Source organism: Pyrus communis, chromosome 10, assembly GCF_041283825.1.
Source record: "Pyrus communis isolate YQ-2024b chromosome 10, ASM4128382v1, whole genome shotgun sequence".
NCBI classification, from domain to species: Eukaryota; Viridiplantae; Streptophyta; class Magnoliopsida; order Rosales; family Rosaceae; genus Pyrus; species Pyrus communis.
In genome coordinates, this window is record NC_142574.1 from 7,267,354 (window position 1) to 7,278,136 (window position 10,783).

The 10,783-nt window shown below is 36.8% G+C and overlaps 1 pseudogene; it reads right to left on the reverse strand.

The window, feature by feature from the left end:
- Positions 1-2,012: 2,012 nt before the first annotated feature.
- On the reverse strand, positions 2,013-4,664 carry LOC137730143 (polyol transporter 5-like; annotated as a pseudogene).
- Positions 4,665-10,783: the final 6,119 nt, after the last annotated feature.

A 10,783-nucleotide genomic window follows, 5' to 3' on the forward strand; every position in this document is an offset into this window, starting at 1 on the left:
CACTAAGTCGGCTTGTGATGTCATCTTATGATGGGTTCATGTGGTCAATTTAGCGGCGACCAGCATATTATGGCCTCGTAACTTGTGTTGTTGGAGTCAGAATGTGTCACTGAATTTTCATGCCTAGCACGTGGACAACACAAAGGGTAATGCTAGGGAGACCAAATTTCAAGACTAAATTTATAAACTAAATGATGTGTCACCAATAAGAATAAGCACGTTTATCAACCTATATGTGATAAACCAATCATTATCTTTCATGTCCTCTAGTTTTCAAACCTTTGTCCACAAATTTAGTCTTCCTGGCCTTACTCCAGCACAAATAAGGGGATGTAGAGCACATGTGGCCATTGAGCTTAATACATGGAGCAACCTGCTTTGATACCATATAGAAATATGATTCCCTAAATTGTTAGATACAATGTGTATAATATATGTATATATAGGGTTTGACAAAACCCATAAGAGATGAATTCCTAAAATAATTACTATAAAAATTTACCTTCTTGCAATTACGGAGAAGATTCTAAATTAGCTAAATGCTCTAACGAGAACAAACAATTATATATTAAACACATCGACCAAACATATCAATCGAACATCTTGTTACTTAACAAAGAAAATAAGATGTTTGAGACTCTGAACCTTCCCAAAAGGTGAGAGGGGGCACAGAACTTGTGTGCTTGATCGATCTTGATGATGAAGATTTTGTAAGGGTTTTGAGACTTTTGGTGTCCCACATTGGGAAACACTAAAGGTTCATTGCCCTTTATATAGATTTAGTGCTTTAGAAATGGATTGAAGGCTTGGGCCTTATGATTGTGTGGATTAGGCTTGTATAATATAGCCTAAATGCAATTAATATTAATTAATCAAGACAAGGGCCTTGGGCCTCAGGGCCTTGGAATTTAAAATTAATCTGATTCATTAATTTTAATTTTCGGATTGAATTTTTAATTAATTTATTAATTAAAAATGTTTTGATTAAAAGACACAGCTCTTAGAAAGAGTTGTGTACTTTCAAATACGCTGAACATGTATTTGAAAAGGTGTGAAACAACCTATATATTTGCAATCACAGTATCCAAGTGAGATCATCCTTTCTTCCTCTCATTCTTCCGTACGAAATTTTCAGAGAGTAAGCACACAAAGCAAATTCACTAGAATTCTAGAATCCAGTGCGGGTTGTAGAATTAGGTAGTTGAATCCTGGTCGAGCAGATGTTGTAGAACCACAAGCACAAGAGTGGGACGAAAATATTGTTCGAAGGACAAAGTTTTTACACTAGCCTCTACCTTCTATAATCAAATTAGTACCATTGTTATTCTTATATTCATTTCTATATTTATTGTGTAATTTCATTCTGCACAGCAAGTATTTTTGGTTAATAAATATTATAATTTCAAATTTTGTTTATTTCTGTTAATTTTGTTTATTTTTGAATTGTTCTCCATCAGATTTTGTGTCCACTAGAAAATGTTAGAAAGAACGCTAGGATCAGAAAGAAGAATAAAGGGAGAGTCGATAAGTGAGGGTGAAGGTTTACAGGTAAGTCAATGGATGTCTAGGTAGACTGGGGTTTTCATGTGCCATGTTTAGTGATTCTTACAGTAGGTAGCAAAATTTTAAACCAAATTTTGCAAACCAAATGATGTATCATCAATAGGAGTTAAGCATGTTAATCAACACTTAATCCAACCATAAACAACCGTATCATTTGGTTTACAAAATTTGGTTTGAAAATTTGGTTCCTTGGCATTATTCTTCTTAAAAGTTTAGAATTTAATATAATGGCTGGAGCAATTGCTTGAGATCTATGTCTCACTAAAGATGAAAACCAAAAGTTTTCAAAATTTTGAAACTTCACTACGTACCAAACAAGTTTTTGGGTTTTAACGATAATTATTCTTATAGATGTAAGTACAGTTGCATCTAACTAAAATATATGAGCTAAAGGAATTGATCATCGTCATAAAGTGCAGTAAACATTGATTAAGCATTGCCCTTTATTCCTAATGGATTTGAGCCTTGTTCTCGTCACCAAAACCATGATCAACTTGCTTAGTCTTGTTAAGCATGGCATTGGCTTCTCTCCACTTGTGGTATTTACCAAACAAGACCTCCATATCTTCAAGGGATCGACCCTGCGTTTCTGGATACAACGTATAAAAGAAGACCCAACTAAGCGCAGCAATTCCCGCGTAAAGAAAGAAGGCCCCACCAATCGTGATGGCCTTATACAATGAAATAAAAGTCATGGAGATGACCCCGCTCGTCACCCTGTTTACGGCCACCCCCATAGTGCACCCTTGCGCGCGCAACTGCAACGGAAAGATCTCAGAGCTATAGACCCACGTGATGGGTCCCAACCCAACGGAAAGATCTCAGATCTCAGAGCTATAGTACCATGGCGATGCACAACCCGACGGCCCACGGGACCTTGCTGTGGGATTGATCAACGACTGTAAGACCCACACCGAGTAGTATAAAAGAAACTACCATTCCAACCACGCTGCTTAAAAGCAAAATACGGCGTCCAAACCGATCAACTTGAAATGTTGCCACCAAGATTGCAATGGTCTTGACAAATCCAATAGCCACGGTTGTAAGTAGCTTGTCATTGTAAGAAGTAATTCCTGCCTTCTCGAAGATCCTGGGGCTGTACAAAACCACAGAGTCTGTACCTGACAATTGTTGAAAGAAGTGGATACCAAGGGCTGCTATTAAAATGTGGCGAACGGCCGACGTGGGGCGGAGGAGCAATTCCTTCCATATACCTTCACCTTGGCTGCGTTTAGAAACTTGAACAACCTCATCCTTTGAGTCTTTGGGGATTCCTACAGCTTCGTTAATCTCGTCTAGTCTAAGCTGTGATTCCTCTTCAGAAGATGATGTTCTATTCAGCACTCGCTTGGCGTCTCCGAGTCTTCCTTGCATGACGAGCCAGCGTGGTGACTCGGGCATGGCTAAAATGCTGTGGGCTAGAAAAACTGAGGGAATTGCGCTGATGCCGAGCATGATCCTCCGGTTCAAGTGGATTGGGAGCTTGGCTAAAGAAAGTTGGATACATACCCTAGTAATATACCAACGTTAACAAACACCTACATATTTTCAAAATGATCAATTCTATTAATATAAACTCCACGTGCATGCATGTGAGAGGTTTACGAAACTATAAATAGGGTGGTGCTATCTACACATCCATTAGTATTTTTCAAACACCTCTTGTTAATTTCTGTCTTTTGATATTCTTTAGTTCATTTGATCTTGCGGTCGGAAATTCAGAGGGTGTATGGAAAGTAAAACATGGTGTGGATAGTGCCACCCAGTAGATATTTCAGGAAAATTCTAGGGTGAGCACATTTTTATATGACATTTGTGCACTATCTAATGTGCCAAGTGATGTGTACATGTCACATTAATTAGTGAATTTATCTCATTGAATGTTGGTTGCATATATCACTTGCCACATAAGATGATACACTAATGTGCTATAAATATATAGTGTCCCTAGCATTATTTTTTGGGTGGTGCTATTCACACTCTTTTTTACTATCTCACACATTCTCTCAATTTTTGGCCGTTGGATTGAATGAATTGAAGAAGACCATTGGACAAAAATTAACAAGAGTGTGTGGGAGGTAAAAAGGGGTGTGTGAATAGCACTCCCTTACTTTTTTACAAGGAAATTGTTAGAATATCACATTTTTTAACATATTTTTATACCATCGGACGTGGCAAGTGATAGTTTAAATGCCACATCAATTAATGAATTTATCTTATTGAATGTTCATTGTATGTCCCACGTGTCAAATGAGATGATATAGAAATGTGATATAAATATATGGTCTCGCAAGCATGACTTTTTTCAAATACTTAGATGCTTATATTTACGTAAACATATCAACCTGGCTAATAACAAAAATAGTTAGTATATTATATGATAATATAATGTGGTAATGAAACAAACCTCGGGGAAAGATGTGAGGAAGCCACGAAACGAGGCCGGAGGGATCTCGATAGTGTAGACATGAGCTATCATAAGAGCATAGCCAACTCCAACTCTGGCAATGAATCTACCGAACATGAGGAAGGCGTAGTTCGGGGCAAAACCCATGAGGAGAGATCCAATAAAGAAGATTGTTCCGGCAAGTACTATGGTGTACCGACGTCCAATCTAGTAAGAGGTTTTACCGGCCAAGGTGGAGCCAATAAGAGTGTACATGTTCAAGGTACCGTTAAGAACTTCAACTTAAACGTCGCTGATATTGAGGTTTTCTTTGATGAAGAGGGACACACCACTCATTACACCAATATCTGTAAATAAATTTGAAATAAGCATGCGTCGCAGATTGAGAAGTTTCTTCCAAAACAAAAAGAGCAGGAACGGAGAATGGTGGATTGCAATAGTAAGATAATATTTTTAATCAAATAAGAACATGAGTGGAGAATGAGTGTATCATTAGAGAACCACAACCACTAACAATATCCATGAGTTTTAAGGAACAATAACCATAACCCAGTAAGATAGACGTCATTGAAGCCAAAACGGCACAGGCAACAGCGAACTTCTTTGTCTTGGGTTTCTTTGGGGGATCAAAGTCTGCAATACTATTCTTGGGTTGGTCGGAGACAACATTAGTTTCTACTCTCTGGTCAGCCATCTCTATATCTATAGAGCTAGATAAATGAATTGATAGATAGATAGAGAGAGGGGCTAACAGATAACTTATCAAAGAGAAATGAAGAGATCACTTGACAGAGAGAGAGAGAATTACATATAAGGATTGAGCTATTAATCAAGTACCATTTATACAAATTATATCCATTTGTCTGAAATGTTGTAGTTTATGGAAACAAACACCGTCATCCAGTACTATCATCAATCAATGAACAGATTTGAATTATCTTAATTCTAGAACACAATTTAGTTAATTAGTTCTTATATACCAAAGCAATAAAATAAAAAAACTGAAATATGGTTCCATATTTAGTGTCATTTCAGGCATGCAACTATATATGCGCAAAAACTGTGTGATATCGTTCCATATATGTTACAAGCTCACCCGCCACCAGAAAATCGGGGTTGCCCTACGAAACCTTGCCCTTAGGAAATAACTAGTTCGTAGGGCGAATTTGGTCAACATTCACTTCTACATTTTATATTTTTCGTGACGAAGGACCCTTGGTTGCAGAAAGTAAAATTCCGTCACATAAGATATTAGGCGAAGAAATCTTTGTTGCACAAAGTTGATAAAGAAAAAAATTGTGAGACAAAATAATGAAATTTGTTGTGCAACAAATGACTGTGCGTTGAAAGAAATGATTCATCGCATTAAATGTAACAGAACAAAGAGTTTAATTTGTCGTGTGAATTACAACGAGGCAAAAGTCTGCTGTCATATTGTCCTAATGGGGACAAAAAAGCTGCGTTAGTAAAGCATTGCGCGACGAAACGTTTTGTCTAGTAAACATTCATGCAACAAATTGGAGTAATTTTAACTTTACTTAATTGTCACAAGTTTGTCGTATGTATATTACTGTTACGCGACGAATATGGTTGTGGCATTTACTGTTACGGGACAAAAGGTTTCGTTGCGTAAAGTTTAATATACTTATTTAATTTCTTTTAGGTTGTGAAAACATTTTTTAAATTAAAACAACAATTTTTTTAAAAAATTAAATTGTAACAATAATTTATAACAAAGGTAATTACATTTTTTTATAATTAAATTGTAAAAATAATTAATAAATTTGTTTTATTTATAATATAAAGAAAAATGTACGTACAATTTCAAAAGTTTTAAAAGTAAGGGAAACAGAAAATCTACAATAAAAAGGTTTGGCAAGTCTACTACGTTGATGGTGGCATGTTGTCGGAAAGGCTTAGAGGTCGACTGGTCGAGGTGCTAGCCCTGTTCCGAGTAGAAAGGCTTAGAGGTGGATGGGGCAACACCTAGTGGTACAAGCTGATGGCTTGTAGGATCAACGACATCAAACTCTAGGTGTACACGAGTTCACTCCTTGGGTTGCCCACTTTTTGCGTCAATGCTGTGACTTCGCCCCTTTAAATGTGTTGATGAAAAGTTCCAGTGTCTCGCTCCCAGGCATTCCCCATCTCCTGGTTATACTTCCCCGGCCTTCGATCAAGGGTTTGATCCAAGGTCTCGGTCAGGATTCGAAACCCTACATCCTCGGGCGGATCCACGACCTATATCGTGGTGTCCAGGGGAAGCTGGGAGGCGGTCTCATGAAGAACAAACTAGCTCTTCTTTACCATTGCCGCTTGTGATAAAAAGAAATGAAATATTATAAATATTTAATATTTAATTTAATTTTTAAAATAGTTGTAAGTGTAAGAGAGTAATAAGAATTTAGCTATACTAACATGTAGCTGCTTGGTCAACTCATCCCTGAGTTGAACATCAATGTCACTGAAGACGTCGATCTTGGGGAGTTTTGAAGGGCCCTGAAACAGACGTACTCATCCTGAAAATGGTAGCAGAGCCATGCCCAGTCCTCTACGCATTCCTCTAACTCCAGCGAGACACCCTTTAGGGAGCGACACCCGGATCATTAAACAGTTCAAATCGTTCATGGAGTTCGCTCTTACACTACTTGTAGCGATCAGTGAGGAGCCTCTTTAGGTGGGTGGCCATGGATTCGTTAATGTTGTTGAAATTGTAGTATGTCTATAATTTAACAAACATAAACATAGTATTAAATATTACGTAATTTATCAGTATAATATATATATATATATATATATATATATATATATAACAAATATAAAATAGTTGGATGCTTACCGATAAACAATTGCGAACCTCTGCCTTCTGACACTCCGGCATGACCTGCCAAGATTTCCACTGTACAGGGCAAAAGGTTCAAATGACGTGCCCAATGTTGTGGACCAAAGTGCTATGCCACTAGTCTTATCCGATCATGATACAATCGTTGATCATCGTGGTGACCTTCACTGTCTTCACCGATTGGCAAGGACATTAGGTGTTTTTCTTAGTTGGAAAAAAAAAATTAAAGTTAGCCAAACATACTATAAAATTCTATCAAAATTTCGGCAGAACCTCCCCTATAATTATAGTGTTTCCCAAACCCTGCAAACAATAATAACCAATATTTCATATCCACATTCCGGAATGCACATTTCCGTGATGTTGTTTACAGCTCCATCAGATTAGATTTCGACGTGAGACAATTCTGGTAGATCTCTCTACAATTCTTCAAGTGCATGACGTAGATATAAAATACATATCAGGCACACGACGAATGTAAAAAACTGTGACCAAAATTCCCATGACAAAAACCTAATCCGTGAATCGTAAACTACGCCCTATAACTGTGCTTTCCCAAACTGTCCAAATAATGGGACAATTCAAGAATCAATTGGACTACTATCATATGCTTTCACAGTCATGTGTGAAATCCAACTAATCCTTGAATGGGAAACTAAGTTTATTTTGAAAAAACACGCACGAAGTTAGTTAATATTAACTCTATACAACACAAAACAATTTTGTTTGTGACGTAAACAATAGTTTATATACAAACAATTTAACACACCATAATTTTAAAATAAATTAAATAATTTAAAATTTAAAAACCAAAGAACATTCCTCCAATTTCATTTTTCACCAATCGATAATTGTATACAATAGCTCTATAGAAAACAAATTTAATGGCGTTAGTACGAATTCACAATGAAATTTTCAAATACAAAACAAAAATGCAAACCGAATAGAGTAGGATAGATCGAGTTAGGGAAAGATGATGAAGATTGAGATGACGGGAGTATTAGAGGATGAATTTGATAGTAATGGAAGGAGGAAGGCTGCATTTTTCCAATGGCAGATGCAGTTGCTACAAAATTTGCAGTTTTTGCCTCTACAGTTGAGCAATCTAATTATAAACACAAACTCTTTGTGTGACGAAACCTCCATTGTGCAAAACATATACCGTCAAATATTGGCGCAAAATCCACCTGAATTTTTTGGCCACTTTGCGCGACGAATATTTTTGTGCGATGACAGGTTCGCCGCCTAAATGCTGAAGCGACAGAGGACATTAAATTTAAATATTTATTTGAAAATTTGAAGTTTATGTAAACAAAGAGTTTATTGTCACATCCCAGCCTGGACCTCCACCACATCCCGGGCTCGACTCTATCGTAGCACGATATTGTCCGCTTTGGGCCCCTACCACACCCTCACGGTTTTGTTTATGAGAACTCACATGAGAACTTCCCAGTCCATCCTGGGAATGCTCTCGTGCGAACTCGCTTAACTTCGAAGTTCCGATGAACTCTGAAGCTTGTGACCTCCCAAAAGGCCTTGTGTTAGGTAGAGATGAGAATATACATATAAGGCTTACAGGATCCACTCTGTTGGGCGATGTGGGATCTTACATTTATTGTCTAATTGATTTAGTAAAAATAAAAAACTTAAATCAGATTAAGTTAAATCAAATTAACCAACTAATCAATTAAACTAAAAATTTAATTCAAATACATATTAAAGAAATAATTCAAAACATCGTCCTCAAATACATAAATATAAACATATGTTATTCGTCCACAACACTTAATTATCACTTTTACTCCACTAGTCCATCAGGATTTCCCTGTAATTCTAGGTGTCGCTAGACGTTAGGCCACCACTGCCGGTAATGCGCCCTGAACATCTCATTGATCAACTTCATCAAGCGTTGGTCCGTAACATTAATAATATAGTTACATTGTGACACAAACAATAATTACAAATTAATCATTATAATATACTATTTAACAAAAATAATTATTATTTTACTAATTTACACTTACTGATAATTCATCCAACATAGACTTCTTCAAGTCCTCGGGCAAATTGTTCCAAGACGCCCGCTTCGTCAAACAGTTGATCCGCACTAGTACCCAAATGTCGTGCATAAGCTCCGCATTCGTCGTCGTATTCAATCCCCTCATATCATCATAAATGATTCGCATACGCTGCGCACTTTCCTCCTTTTGAGCCTGCACCGATCTCTGGGTTTTTTCTCCCAAATCCTTCTCCCTTACATTGCTTAGTTGTAAGAGTAGCGGAATCGGCCATCTCACCAAAATTAAAACATGACCGTAGGATATTTTAAATACGATGAGTTCAATGTACATTGACCATTTCAGAGCCCTTTACCTGATAAAATCTCTCACGTAATGTTTACTCGGGAAATTCTTTGTCAGGAGACTTAAATCTAGTTAAACTTAAATGATATCTTAAGACTATTGGTGATTCATTTTCACCAAATGGTCATCATACATATTGTATAGCTAGCTACGACCGTAGGTTTATTACAGGTACTGATATTTCCAGTAAAATCTAGATTTGTTAATAGACTCTAGTCATCGATCAGGTAAATGCCACTTGACCAGCTTACTATACACTTGGATTACTTTGATAGTGTGAATGGAATTTACATTCTTTGATATGATGAGCGATGTGATATAAACTTGATTACTATTATGGTAGTGTTATATGTATATAGTTTTTGACTATACATATGATTTCAAAATGAGGGTTGTTACATTCAAATGATTTTAACTAGATAAACTTGATCCACTCACACTTTATTTTGTCAACCCTTCAGGATATAGTGAGAATAAGGATAACCCATGAAGTGAAGAGTAGGCTTGGCAATGAGACCTTCACCTTTGTATTTTGGTGATGGTCCCTTACTACAGTTTATTCTAGTATATAATAATTGCATGATTGTACTCTGGATTATGTATGACACTACATTGTTTTGTGTTAATTGTTGTGTAAAGCTACTATCAGCTTTGGTGTAATGCGATAAGGATGAGATTACATCCTCGAACATGTGTTCGTTACTGGGGAGGTTGATGATGTTTGCTTAGTAGACTGTTTGATTATTAATAAAGAACATATTGGTTTAAATTCATTCACATCATAATTATCTTGCGATGACTTTCATTACTAAGTCGGCTTGTGACGTCAGCTCATGATGGGATCATGTGGTCAATTTAGTGGCGGTTAGCATATTACGACCTCGTAACTTGTGTTATTGGGGTCAGAGTGTGTCACTGAATTTTCATGCCTAGCACGTGGACAACACTAAGGGTAATGTTAGGGAGACCAAATTTGGAGACTAAATTTATAAACTAAATGATGTGTCACCAATAAGAATAAGCACCTTTATCAACGTGTAAGTAATAAACCAACCATCAACTTTCATGTCCTCTAGTTTTCAAAACTTTGTCCATAAATTTAGTCTCCCTAGCCTGACTCCGACACAAATAAGGTGACGTAGAGCACGTGTGGTCGTCGAGCTTCATACATGGAGCAACCTGCTATGATACCATATAGAAATATGATTCCCTGATTTGTCTGATACAATGTGTATAATATATGTATATATAGGGTTTGACAATACCCATATGAGACGAATTCCTAAAATAATTACTATAAAAATTTACCTTCTTGCAATTACGGAGAAGATTCTAAATTAACTAAATGTTCTAACAGGAACAAACAATTATAAACACATCTACCAAACATATCGATAGAACGTCTTGTTACTTAACAAAGAAAATAAGATGTCTGAGACTCTGAACCTTGCCAAAAGGTGAGAGTGAGCACATAACTTGTGTACTCGATCGGTCTTGATGATGAAGATTTTGTAAGGGTTTTGAGACTTTTGGTGTCCCACATCGGGAAACACTAAAGGTTCATTGCCCTTTATATAGATTTAGGGGGCGTTTGTTTGCCCTCACTAA